The 12,959-nt window shown below is 42.4% G+C and overlaps 2 long non-coding RNA genes across 2 annotated transcripts; one reads left to right on the top strand and one right to left on the bottom strand.

Annotated features, from left to right (window-relative positions):
- Positions 1-1,791: 1,791 nt before the first annotated feature.
- On the top strand, positions 1,792-12,685 carry LOC134175619 (uncharacterized). Its single transcript, XR_009969078.1, has 4 exons — positions 1,792-2,858; positions 2,960-3,062; positions 5,476-5,637; positions 12,516-12,685. It is a non-coding gene; the product is annotated as an uncharacterized LOC134175619 (long non-coding RNA).
- LOC134175620 (uncharacterized) lies at positions 2,711-3,677 on the bottom strand. Its single transcript, XR_009969079.1, has 3 exons — positions 3,387-3,677; positions 2,940-3,040; positions 2,711-2,770 (listed from the first exon to the last, which is right to left on the bottom strand). It is a non-coding gene; the product is annotated as an uncharacterized LOC134175620 (long non-coding RNA).
- Positions 12,686-12,959: the final 274 nt, after the last annotated feature.

The raw sequence follows: 12,959 nt of genomic DNA, 5'->3' as shown, positions 1-12,959 counted from the left end.
GGCTAAATAGGGTAGTGTGGGTCATGGCTGAGACATGCTCAAAACCTGTGCACTGTCATCCCTCAAATAATATATGTCTCTGCTCTGCAGCCCAAGGTCCTTCACTACCAGCTGCTCTGCCAGGAACTGAGAGAGAGATGAGTGGTGGGAGGATAGGTAGGTGAGGGGATTGTACCTCCATATACCAGGGTGTTTTACTAGTAGCATAAGAAAATCTGGGAAAAGTTACAGATCTTTGGTTTTCCACCTCCCTAGAAGCACAAAGTACCTTGTCACTCTGTCTCATAAAGATTTTGAGGATGGTTTTAATACTTGAAACTTCCTCCGTCTTCAAAGAACAACAAGACCTCGAGACAGATATGTGGGAATTCGCTTAGCCAAGTAATGCAATTTGAGTTTGTCTGCAGTGATCTGCAAACCACAGACTCTGAAATGAGCAAGGGGTTATGTGAATGTTCCACATAAGTATTTATTTTTATTTTCCTTAGCAGAACCTGTCAAATAAAACATCTCTTGCCCTTCAGAACTCTTGCAGTTTTTGCAGAGCTTCTGCAAGCCAGGGCTTTGCTTAGTACGCTTACTTTGAGTTTACTTATTATAACAGTGCAAAATACAAGCTGGTTTTGCTCTGGGAATTGAGTTCTGCTGCGTTCTATTCCTGGTTAGCATCAGTTGCTTCCTAGCATTGGCAAGGATGGTCATGAAATCTGGGCATGTCTAGTGCAGGAAAGGTTAGTAGATTTAACAAGGAGGCATTAAAAATTGATTTAATAGAGCAGTAGCCTGGACTTTAGCATGTAACATAATTTCAGCATTGCTCCAGGGTAAGTATTCCATTTTTACTTTTTTTTCATTCCAGACTAAATGAAACAGATGCCTCTCAACTTCTTGGTAAACACACTCTCAGAATCCTCCATCCAATTGTAAGTGATTCGATGGCTAAAAATGCAGTCTGTGATAGAGAAAACAGATGCAGTGATAATTATCCCAGTGCCCTTCATATCAAACATTAACTATTGGCGGTGGAAAAAAAGAGGCTGAAATCAAAACAAAGTGGGATTTGCTGCATCAGATCAGACTATCCCTTCAGGTTGTGACATAATCTTCAGATGTGGGCTGAGCTTGTCATAATTTATAAAGAAATCATAAATGCTTCTTTATAACACTGAAAAGAATGTATAAGGCTTCTCAGGTTCACTATTAGTTATTTGCACATGATTCTTCCTAGTCAGGCATGGAACATGCACATGGAAATTTGAGTATTTCAAATCTACAGCCTGAATTTTCCATGCAGTTTTACTGCCCTCAAAAGCAGTTATCCAGCTGTGTTCTGTCTTCAGTAATACAGGATCTGAAATGCCTTGATAGGAAGTTTGAGGTTGCATCACTGAAATAAGTTTTGCCTGTGGCTGTTGTGGAAAATTCCATGTGGATGTGCAAGCTTATCATCTGATCTTCCAAGATGCTGGTAAGTATAGCACTAGCCAGAGTGACCAGCATGTATGCAAGAGCTTAGTCCAGGCTGGAAGGTTTAGTCCTTTGACTAAAATCATTGCAGCTTCTTCTGACTGCTCTTGTTTTGCTATCACATAGCTGATGATGGTTCAATTTTAACATATAAATGTCCAACAAATAGCCTGCAATATGATCTAATCACTTCTGCCGTTTTGTTTTTTCTTCTGATTCTTTTTCAAAGGGTTTCAATGGTGAAAAGGTGAAACTCCTCTCTGAAGATGACAAAGGTATTTGGCCCAGATTCCCATCAACTAACTGGAGGCATCTAACCTGGAGGCATCTAACCTGCGATGCCTAAGGGCCCTCACCCAGCATTAGCTGTCTGAAAGCTGGGCTGCCCCAGATCCAAACTGATAGTCTGTCTTCCTTCACTTGACAGTCAGGACACAACAGGCATTTTCAGAGGGTAGTTGAGCCCCTCCTGAAATGGGTGGGAAAATTGTCTCCTGCAGTTGCCCGTTTTATCTCTGACTGTAAAGGGAGCCTAAAGTGGTGACATGAACTAGAAGCCTGATTTTTGGTGGCTTGGTTACCTGAGGTGAGTGTTACTCCAGTCTGCCTCATTGTTCCTTCACTTCTGCTCAAAAGAGAGGAAAGACAGTGCCTTTCTGAGGGTTAGTCAGTTCAGCTGAGATCTGAATCTGCCCTTGGGAAGTGCTGTTTTTCCTTTGACTATTAGAAATGGACAGCTCAGAGAGAGTGTTAGGATGGAACCAGGTTGTCTTCCTACAGTCTTATTCTGGAGAAGAAGAGAGCACTTGTTTCAGAGCCCCAGAGCTCTGCCGGTTCACTGGGTATCAATCTCTCCCAAATAAGGAAGACTGTAAGCGTTACCATCTATGGGACACAAATGCCTTATCAAAAGGCTTTTGACTTACCAAGCTGTTTTCTTCATGAAGTGAAAATATATGCTATATTGATTAGGAAATAGTCTACTGTGACATCTGAACACAGACACTCTTGGCTGGAGACTTAACAAAGTGGGCTGCTTTTATTCTGAAAACTAAATGTAATAATATCTTGTCAGTTGCCAACATATTTCTCCATAGAAGTGGCCTTGCTTATGTTAGTCCTAGTCACATTAACACAAGTTAGAAGTATGTGCCACCATCTTCTGATGTACAAATGAATGCGTTCATGTCATTCAGTCGTCCTAAAAGGTTGGGCAATAAGATTGAGCTGCTGTGCTAGGCCTGTTCTTCCTCAGCTGGTCCAGCTTTGGTCAGAAGCATGCTCATGGGATGGACTCATCAATCTGGAGTAGAGAAACATAATGCTGTAACACAAGGTATCAAGAGGCTGGTGGTTAAAACAGGAAACTCATGTAAGCTTATCATTGACAGGTAGGTAAACTTTGGAAACTGAGTTGAGTTCACCTGTGTGAAATGTGTGAGAAATAGGTTAAGGCCGTGCTGTCTGTTTACCGGCTTTTAATCTCCACCAGGGCACAGCAATTTATCGTCTTTCCTAAGTGAAAACCTTGCTCAAAACAGAGGAATGGTCTGAAGTCCCATGGCCAGGGATGCTAAGGATACACAAGTGTTCAGGTCAGAAAAATCTAATGGGCTTTCTGGGTTTGAAATATACCTGTCTAGATACAGTTTGTACAGATTATATTTGGCTGTCATTCTGCATATGTCAAATATACTCATGGGATGGTCTGAAGGTAGCTCCTGGGGCACAGCTGAGACCAGGTCAGGCTGGACCCAAACACAAGACCCTTCTCTACATTCTCTTACACTACACACTGAGCGGTAGCAGGAACAGCCTCTGCTTTGGTTCAGCAGTAATTACTGGGCTAGCCTTTCATTAGTGTCTGACACTAATTAATATGCCATGTGCTCTTTCAAGAGCACCAGATAAGTACTCACAGCTTTTGCTAGGCAGACGGTAACTTCCATTACTTGACCAGATTTGCTGACCTGTTAGATATCTCACCCCTTGCACAGCTCTGTGGCCATATCGTAGCAGGCTGCTAAGCATTCCCACCAACAAACAAGAAGGACTCTGATTTTGAAAGCCACAGCCTGCGTAAAATCCCATTGCTCTTTTCTGATCCATCTTCTCCTGACATAAACTTTTTGTCTGAATTTGTCCAAATGCAGCCAGAAGGACAAGCTGCAGGTTTAAGCTCACAGTGGGCAGCAAATTCCCTCCCTCATCTTAAAAGCCTTTTGGTTTCCCATGACTTTGTTGCATCTTTCAGGTCTCAGGAGGGGAACCACAGATTGTAAATTTCTTTACATGTCCTCTTTTCACACTCCTAGGAGTGAAAAATAAAATACTGCCCAGCTAGGCCATCCCTCTGCCTCTGAATAAACATTTGTGTCAGGGTTCCCATTCTTGCCAAGGTGTTAGGATAACATTCTCATGCTGATTCCCCTGCCCTCCTTCAGCATCCCAGTGCTGGAGGTCCACTTCCGAGGCTTTGAAATGGCCATGCTCTCACCTCATCTCATACACATGGAAATCAGATCACCAGAAGGAGTAAGCTTGGAAATCCCCCCTGGGAAGTCAACAGGGCAGGTTAGGAAGTTATGACCTTCAGTATACTAATGGTTCACTGAAGAGCTCTGTGCACCCCAAAGAGGCTGCAACGAAAATGGAGGAGCCAGGGTTGATAGCACTGCTGAAGGGCTTGGGCCTCCTTCCACTGACCATTTTGCCATTATTTCAGTAAAAGCCAGAGATGAGCGTTTGAAACTTTTAACTGTTTGCTTGTTTACATACACTGAGGGCAAAGGATCTCCTATCATTAGCAACTGTTTGTGTAAGGGTTCAGAAGCAACTGATAGGGAGCCATGTTGTACCAGGCACATGCCCAGATTGTCCTTGCCACAAACTTGACAGACAAGAGATGAAGGGCTACAGCACATGAGTAGAGTGGGTATTGCAGCAACACATTTCTGGCATCAACCACAAGACCAGCTTGTCTCCTTAGTAGTTGTGTAAGACACAGAGGGTGCTTCCTGGTTGTGCAAACATCTCCTGCTTATGCCGCTTCTAACTAACCAGAGGAACATACTGCCATGTGGTGTTACGGAGGCAGATAGCTCTGGTGACTGCACAGCAACAAGGAAAAGGCCTTGTCTGTGCTTCAGAGGGGATCCTGAGGTAGTTACGCCCTGAATCATGTTGGAAAGCCCTCCAGCTACTGGCCATCACATACTCTGTCCAGTATCGATCCTGCTCATTTTCTGAGCAGAATTAGCAATGAATCCTCCTGTTCATTTACTTATACCTAAACAGGGGATTTTTCTAGCAAAATCACAGTGGTAAGAGAAGGAATATTCTCTGTCTACTGACTTCCATAGCTGGTCTAGGAGGAGTTTCCAGTGCAGACCTGGAAATGAGTCTGCAGGCAGGAAGAAGGTTCTGTCAGTCCTCAAGTTTCACAGCTGGGACCCAGGCACAATTTTTCTCTTCATTACCTAATTACATAGGTAGCTTTATTTGTGAAGGGGATGTATCTTTTGAATTTCCTTCCCTTGTGTATGCCAGCCATGCTCAGGGAAGCACCTAGTCTTTGGTTTGGTTGCACCACCAGTACCACTGTTTTCTTTTCCATAGATGCAAAGCAGCTCAGAAGGAGCTTATGTGTGAACAGATAAGCGTGTTCCCAAACCCACACCTCTGCGAGCTGAACTGAATGCTTCTGTTCCCTCCTGACCCGTAAGCCAGTGGTTACTTTTGAAGTGTCTCTTAGTGCCTGATGATAAGGTCAGTGTTGCTTGTTTAGGGTAAGGCAAATTAGGTACAGTGAAAGACCTGAAGGGAAAGAGGGAAAGCTGTTGTGAGACAGACCATGCATTCAGTATTGTTCTGTCTCTGTAAAAGAGAAAGGGGGCAGTGACCAAAGCCCTGATCTAGATTAGATCCAGAGGTCTTGTTGGGACTGCAATAAGATCATCTTCAAAGCTTAAGCACTGACTTAAATATTTCTTTTCTAATCTTGAGTAGGAGTTGGTTTGAGGATATTGCTTCAGGCACATCTTGAATACAAAATACCATGAAGTTCATATTTATCAGTGATCGAAGAAACAGAGAGAAATAAGTTGTTTGGGAGGAGAGTACTTCAACCAACACTGAATGAAATTATGCAGAACTCCTGATATTAATCAAGTAGGGTATCTTAACCTACAACTTACTTTAACATAGTTAAATGCCTATTAGTGTGGGCCTTCTGAACAAGTGTCTTTTGATACATTAGGAAGAATCAGCAAAAGAACAGTTCTCTTGGCTCTTTGAAAAACTTGTGGGTTTTAAAAACTGAAGTAATAGTTGGATTTCTGCCTGAAATCCTGTGTTATGGACTGTCTCTTCCAGGTGAAACCCTGTGTTCAAATATGTGCACATCTTTGCTGTACCCAAGCCCTGTTATGGTTTATTTGTTTTAGAGGTCCCTGAGGGCTTTTGAGTAATTTTCTTAGGGGACACAGTGAAGCATGTGCAGCAGCACTTGAAATAGGAATGTTCCTCTTTCTGTATCAGCTGGCACGATCCCTCCAACGGGCATCTGGTTTGGGCTGTAGGGTTTTTCTACATTGTGTTTGTAGAGCTGTCTTACATCAAAAGAGAACCTAGAGAAAAGGGAACAAAATCTTAAAACCATTCTCTTTCCTCTACCACTACTGTGAAATATGCTCCCAAGAATGAGAGCAGGTCACATCATTATTCAGCGTTGGTATATAAGTGCTTTGGGAAGGGTTACGAGGGCATTTCCATTATTTGCTGTGGTTGTTTGGTGGTTGTGACATTTAGAGGGTACTTTGAAGAAAATAGCCTGGATGGTAAATGACAGCAGAGAAAGGGGAAAGAAAGCAAATGGAGAGGAGGGAAGTTCACAGAGATTTCCTGACAAGATGAAAGGATGAAGAAAACCCAGTGAGTTCTCATTCAAAAACCGTTTTGGTGGCCTCTGTTTGAATGAGAACTGTTTCTTAGCACGCTTAACAGCTACTTGGTCTTGTCCAGGAGTATACTTCACCAAATGTCTGCTGTGTTTAACACCACAGTCAGCTTTGTAATGTGTGATGAGAATTATTTTTACAGCTGAGCTTCTTAAGAGAGACCCAAATGTGGTGTGTAAATCCTGGTGAGTTTTAACACACCTCAGTTGCGCTAAAGAGGGAAATGCTGATCTTCATCGGGATTAATAAGGTACAGAAAAATATTAATGTTTAAACCAAATTAAAAGCAGCCTGGGAATCTGGTGTCTTCTACAGTCTGTGCATGTGGAGGGACAGGGACAATGACAGGACTTTCCCTCATGATTCACAGCACAGTATTGGTCAAGTCATCTTTCCCGTATGTCCTGCAGTGTCACAACCTGCAGAGGAGACAAAACAGTAACCCCTACTCCAGATGCACACTGTGGGGAATCAGTGTTTGTACACAGTTTTAATTAAGGATTTTGCAAGTCTCAGTGGCTCTGATATCAGGTGTTGGCATAAACTAAATATTGATAGGTACTTAACTGAAAAAGAGGAGTTTGGAGAAAAAGTCTGGCATGAGAAGGGAGTCTTGTGGACAAGCACACTCATATTTTGACTGTGACCTTGGGAAAATTGTTTAACCTGTCCTCTGTGTCTTTATTGCCAAACTCTAAACCTGAGTCCATATGTTACTGCCTTGTTTGAAGGATTGCAGGAGCAAATTAGTCAGCCTCTGAGAGACACTCAAATACTACATTGATATATAGAGAGCTGGCCAGGAAACTTCTTAAATCCTTCAACTTTATTGCACATCAAGATAAAACAATCTTTCAAAAATTGGTGGGCAGATTGGTGACTGAAACAAACATACATAGAGCAAACATCATTTTGGTGGTAAGCGTGTTCCTATGGGATATAGATTCACATTCAAATTACCATTAACTTACTTCATAGAGGTACTTGAACCTGGAGCTTTCCTCTCATTGAAAACTGTTCAGAATGGGGGTGCTTGGTTAATAAAAACCTGTTTGTGTTGAAAAAAGAATAAATTAATTAAAAATCTGACCTGCTCTAACATAGAACAGGAGGAATCTGACCAATAAGTGCAAAATTTAAATATGGAGGAATCCTTTTAGAGAAGACAAGGCACAAGAGGGAAGAAGTGAAGAAAATGAGAAAGAGAATATGAAAAGGCCTGCATATCTATCACCAAATGTGTCTTTTCCAAAGCATGTGGAAAAAAGCATCATGAAGGGTGCAACACAGCAGGCTAGGTGTAGACTGAATCCATAAACCTGTCCCCAGAGCTCTGAATAGTGCAGTGGTAAGGGATAGTGAGGTGTGAAACAGAGCAAATTTAGAGAAAGAGCTATGTCAGCAGCAGCATCAAAACCTAGCCTTGTTTAAGAGAGATTAGAGGCAGGGAGAGAGGGGAGGGAGAAAGTGTTGGTGCGCTATAAGATTATCACACATTTCTAAAGAGGTCTGAAAGAGCTGACTTCCTGCTGTGGGGTTCCTGGCATATTGGTGTGAACAAGCATCGCACTATCACCTGCAAAGTCTTTAAGTGCAAGTGGTGACACTTCAGCATTCACAGCCTGCCTTAGAAAATCCAAGGGAAGCAAAAGAAAGATGAAAACCATGCAAATCAAAAGGGTGCTGCTCCTATTGTTCATCCTGCTGCTTGGCTAACTGGAAATCCCTTTGAGCAACAGAGGTTGCATCTCTGCCCACACCCTAGGGCAGGGCTGCACTGCCACTGTGGAAGCAGCTCCCCGCAAACAACTCTAATGATAACAGTACAATTATATCACTCTGCTAGGCAGGACACAAGTTGTCACCATGAAAGCATACTTTTAGCAGAATATATACCTGCAAGCACAAGTACCACTAGAAGATGATTACCCTGTGACATGGCAGCATAGCCCCTTTAACAGTATAGGCAGGACTGAAACCACCCTGGACTGTCTTGAGCCAAACTAGGACTTTATGGGCACCTGAGAGTGGGTCTGAGTTATCAAAGACAAGAATGGTGCACCTAGACCTTCCCCAGCTGGGACCCTGGGAATGACTACTGCACCCCTGTCCATGAGCTCCTGCTGGTCCCAGCTCACTGGCTTAAGGGCTGAATGTGCTGTGAAACACATGAATACCTGAAGGAAGCAGGAACTTCAGAGACAAGTCATGCACCAGAAACTGAGGGGGAAGGAAAATTAACCCAAGATTTTGACACCAGGTAAAATAGTTGATCAATAGGGTCACTGCAGGACCATGCTGAACTCAAGAAAAATGTTAGGCATGTCCACATGCTCTGCTGCATGCATTTCATACCCTGTAGATGATGTAGCACCACTGAGCTCCCTCAAGGAAAGGGTTGGGCTTCTGTCTCCAGCATGGAGCAATGGATTGCCACTGCAGCCTTGATATTGTACTGTGTTGCAAATGTGCAATGAGAATCTGGAATAAGCAGGGCTAATCAAAGTCCTTTATTTAGATTATACAATAGGATTAACAAAGCCTGGTTTATTTTCCAAGAAGGGATGTGTGGGAGGGGTTTTGGGGGGGGGGTAAAGGGAATATGCTCTGAGTATATGTTTGTCTAGTTTTAATACTTGGTTTTGGTGTGGATAACCTTATTTATTTGATGTCCAAGCCTATAAAAAGGACACAAATAAGATGAGGACTAACTTCGTGATCTGCAAACCCAGAATATCCCACAGCCATTTTCGGCAATAAAGAAACTGTTCGTGTTCTTGGTTCTTTGTGGGAGACAAAATGCCTATAACTACCAACAAAAAAATCAGGCAAATTCCAAATGCCTTATTTTTCACTATTACTAAAGCCTCCTCAGCAAGTCAATCCATTTCTCTTTTGAAACAGTGAGATAGCATGCCAGGCTAACACTTAACTAGAGAACTCTTTGAGCTTGCCTTCCCCACATATCAAGAAAAAGTTTTTTCCTTCTTTAATGAAAATTAACTATTTTTTTGTCCTTCTTTATTCACTTATTTTTGAGGTTTTCAACCTCTGTTAACTGTGGGAAAAGGCTTCACTTTGCCAGGGTACAGCATGCATTGTAAAAGTAATTCAATTTTACACCATAGCAATGACATGATCAAGGGAACTTTGAGCAGGCTTTGTGACCAAGAGCATTTAACAAGTACGTGAAAAGCTTTCGAAGGACCTTCATGAAAGAAAGAAAGGTTATAACAATAGGAGAGGTAGTTTGATAGTGGTAAATTAAGAGTCATAGGAGTGACTCTAATCAGGATAGACTTTAAAGCAAAGCACCTTTATATCTCTTGGATATAGGCCTGAGTACGTTAAGAATTGTTGGGTTTCTGTTGGTAAGTACACAAATGCCTGTGTCATTCAGCACTTGCTTCTCCTCGGGGCTGATGAATTCAGCCATGCAAGGACAAAGACTTTCTAGGCAAAATAAGTAAAACTAGGAATTTAGACTGAGTACCTTGGAAAAATAATACTGAATTATTGTTGGGTTTAGTCAATATCTAGACTTCTTTAGAGGTTTTTACCTTCCGTTTTGTTCCCTGTGGAAACCTCCTGTCAGTTCCAATGCAATCATGGAAATAGTCTTGTGTACAAAAGCAATGATGAACATGTTTCTTGAACATGTTACTGGTTTATAAGGTCTGTGCAGCCTCAGCTATATTCTGTCCTCAGCTATACACCAGTGAAGCACATCAAAGGCCATGCAAATGATGAATAGTTATATATACTATGTGTATTCATATGCACATTAGGGAGAGTTGTTCTGGGCATATCATTAAAACTTAGGGTTGGCAGGAATATGTATAGAGATGTATGCTTTAAAGGAGAACCCAGCTATCTAAAAAGATAACACATATCGAAACAGAATTCCAAGCTGTTAGGGCTAATATTGTTGTTTCTCAAATGTGGCTTAATCAGCACCTTTTATATAACTGTTACTGTGAAAAATGGCCAGAGTTTATTTTGCCCAGGCAAAAGGTTCCAACTTGTCTTTTTCTCTGCTAGCAAAAAATAAGAAATGAAAAAGTAGGTCCTGACTCGTTTTTGCAATCGACAGGGACACCTACAGGAAGACAAAATTAACACATTGGCATATTGGGTGTTTTCTGCTTTATTTGTTCACAGCTTGAGCCTATTACCTAATAGAGACACAAGAAAATGGCCCATCTGTTTGCAGTGGGCAAATGTGTGAGTACTACTCTCTGGGGCTGCATGGGAGAAGTGTTGCTTTTCAAGAACGTATTTACTTTACTCTCTGTTTTCTCAACGGTGTGTATAACTCAATACTAAAAGGCTAATTTGTTTAAGAAAACCAAACCTGACTTCTTCAGTTAATTGCTTACCAAAAGCTGTAGGTATTGCATGGATTCTGTGTGCTTTTCTGAGTGCACTGGAGTGGCCTTCACTACACAACTAGCGAGGAAGCAGAAAAGCCAACTTGATGGTAGCAAACCACCCATTGTTCCTGGCCTGCTTGGTCTGGTGGGGCGGCAGCTCTTGGAAAAGATCAAGGATGTGTAAGGAGTAGGAGAGAGATGAAAGTCTGTCTGTCAAGGAATGGGGATGAGGCAGCTGGGAGAGAAAGTCTGCTCAGGGGCACAAGGGATTTGAGATATGATTAATGCTTTGGCAACATGTTAATGAAAACAGGATCTGGCAACAGAGAGGAAATGCCTATGTGTTCGCTTATAACCATCCTCGAATTGGAAGAGGAGCCTACACTCATGCCAAAGTCATTCCAAGCTTTTGCATGTACATGAGCGGAAACGGGCTGTAATAGAACAAAGTGAAATTTGGAGACCTACATCCTGCTGAGCCCATTCCACCAGTGGGAGCTGGGTCTGCTTTGTAGCTCTTTTTATAAGAGGGACAGGGATCATTTTGGCAAACATCAGCACGCTCTCCCAACAGTGTCAGCAGTCTCTGCACCTTCTCCCCAGCTCCTTTGACACTCAGGCTTTCAAAACTTTTCAAAACACCTTAATCAACCCCACTGGTGACAGAGGTAGCCTTTACTTCTCTGTAGTCTGCAGGGACAGAACTGCTTGAAGGTATTAGCTATGCTAAGCCTCTTAAATAACTATTAAACACATAAAACTCTTAAATGCACACAAATCCTGTGTAACAAATGGCAAACAATAAGGAAAAGCTGATCAACCATTATACAGCAATTTAATCTATGCAGTTTGCATAATTTTGTCTAACAGAAGGAAGCCATAGCAGAATTGCTTTCTGAAGGAAGGCAGAAATGCTGTGCAAAACAGGTAAAGAACTAGGAATGAGGATTTTGCAAGTTCTTGGCAAATTCTTGGCATACAGACAAAGAAAGCGTGATACAATTGCAAGGAGTGTGATGTAGATGGACTGGAAGAGATAAAAGGCAAGTTGGGAGCATGAAGAAAATTTAGGTTTGCAATCAAATCGGGAAATTTAGAACAAAGGTTGAGCAAACATTTAACTGTGTCCCTCTGTGTCGTTTCAGTAGACTGAGGTGTTGGCATCCTGTATCTGAGCTACAGTACTCATAACTACGACAGGCAAACTGCAGCTACCTGCAACGCTTGTGCTTGTTTCATAGCACCTTCACATTTGGAGAGATCAAAGAGTGGTGACTTCTGAGCACTGTTTTACACATGGCCACAAAGCAAACAAGCCACCGGTACCAGAACTCAGGGACGCTCCATGAAATAGCCTGTAGCTCCTCTGGGGCTCCTGCAGGAACTGTTTTCTCTGGTTTACAGTCTGTAAGTGGTCTCATGTTTCTGGAAACATGCCTAGCACATTGTGGGCTCTGTCATACTGATCTAAATTCACATACTGGGCATGAAGGTGTGTCAGGGACAGGAGATGCGCAGGAGCTTACTTCTAAGGAGGGAACTGGAGGCTGCTTGTCACTGCAGAGCCACCTGCTTAGGTACAGCCCCTGCACCCTATGAATTTACACCAGGAGCTCATTAACAACTTAGTGCTGAGCTGAAAAGCACTTTTTTTTTTCCCTCTTTTTTCTTCTTTGTTTTTTTTTTTCCCCAAGAATGTCCTCTATTATGTTCCCAGCAATCTGGTGGCCATCAACACCTTGCCGATAAACTGGAAATCTTCACCTTCTTCCATCCTCACCTCTCAAATGACACATGGAAGGGACTTGGAGATCAAAGTAATCCTCTTCCATCCTTATCCTTCGGAGAGAGAGACTGATGGGATTTAGCACCCATGTGGGAGTATGACCATTGGTAACTGGGGAGTGGGAGAGGTGGAAAATGATTGGGGGAGGTGGTGGTGGAAGAGTGCAGAAGATGAATTGTCTGAGGAGGAGGTGCATACTGAATTGTGGTCTCCATAGCAAGCGTGAGAAGACAGAAGAGAAATTACTTCCTTCTGCCCCAAATAAAGATCAAGGAGTATTTGCATTCAAAGGGGTTGGGTTTTGCACATATCTTTTCAGTCACCTTCTTTTAACTGGAAATCCTCACTAATGAATTGTTCTGCAAATTCTGCTCC

Source organism: Pezoporus occidentalis, unplaced genomic scaffold (assembly GCF_034315485.1).
Source record: "Pezoporus occidentalis ecotype Australia unplaced genomic scaffold, CSIRO_AGI_Poc_V1 ctg7, whole genome shotgun sequence".
NCBI lineage: Eukaryota > Metazoa > Chordata > Aves > Psittaciformes > Psittacidae > Pezoporus > Pezoporus occidentalis.
Note: the sequence above shows the minus strand (reverse complement) of the source record. Positions and strands in the feature narration are given on the sequence as shown.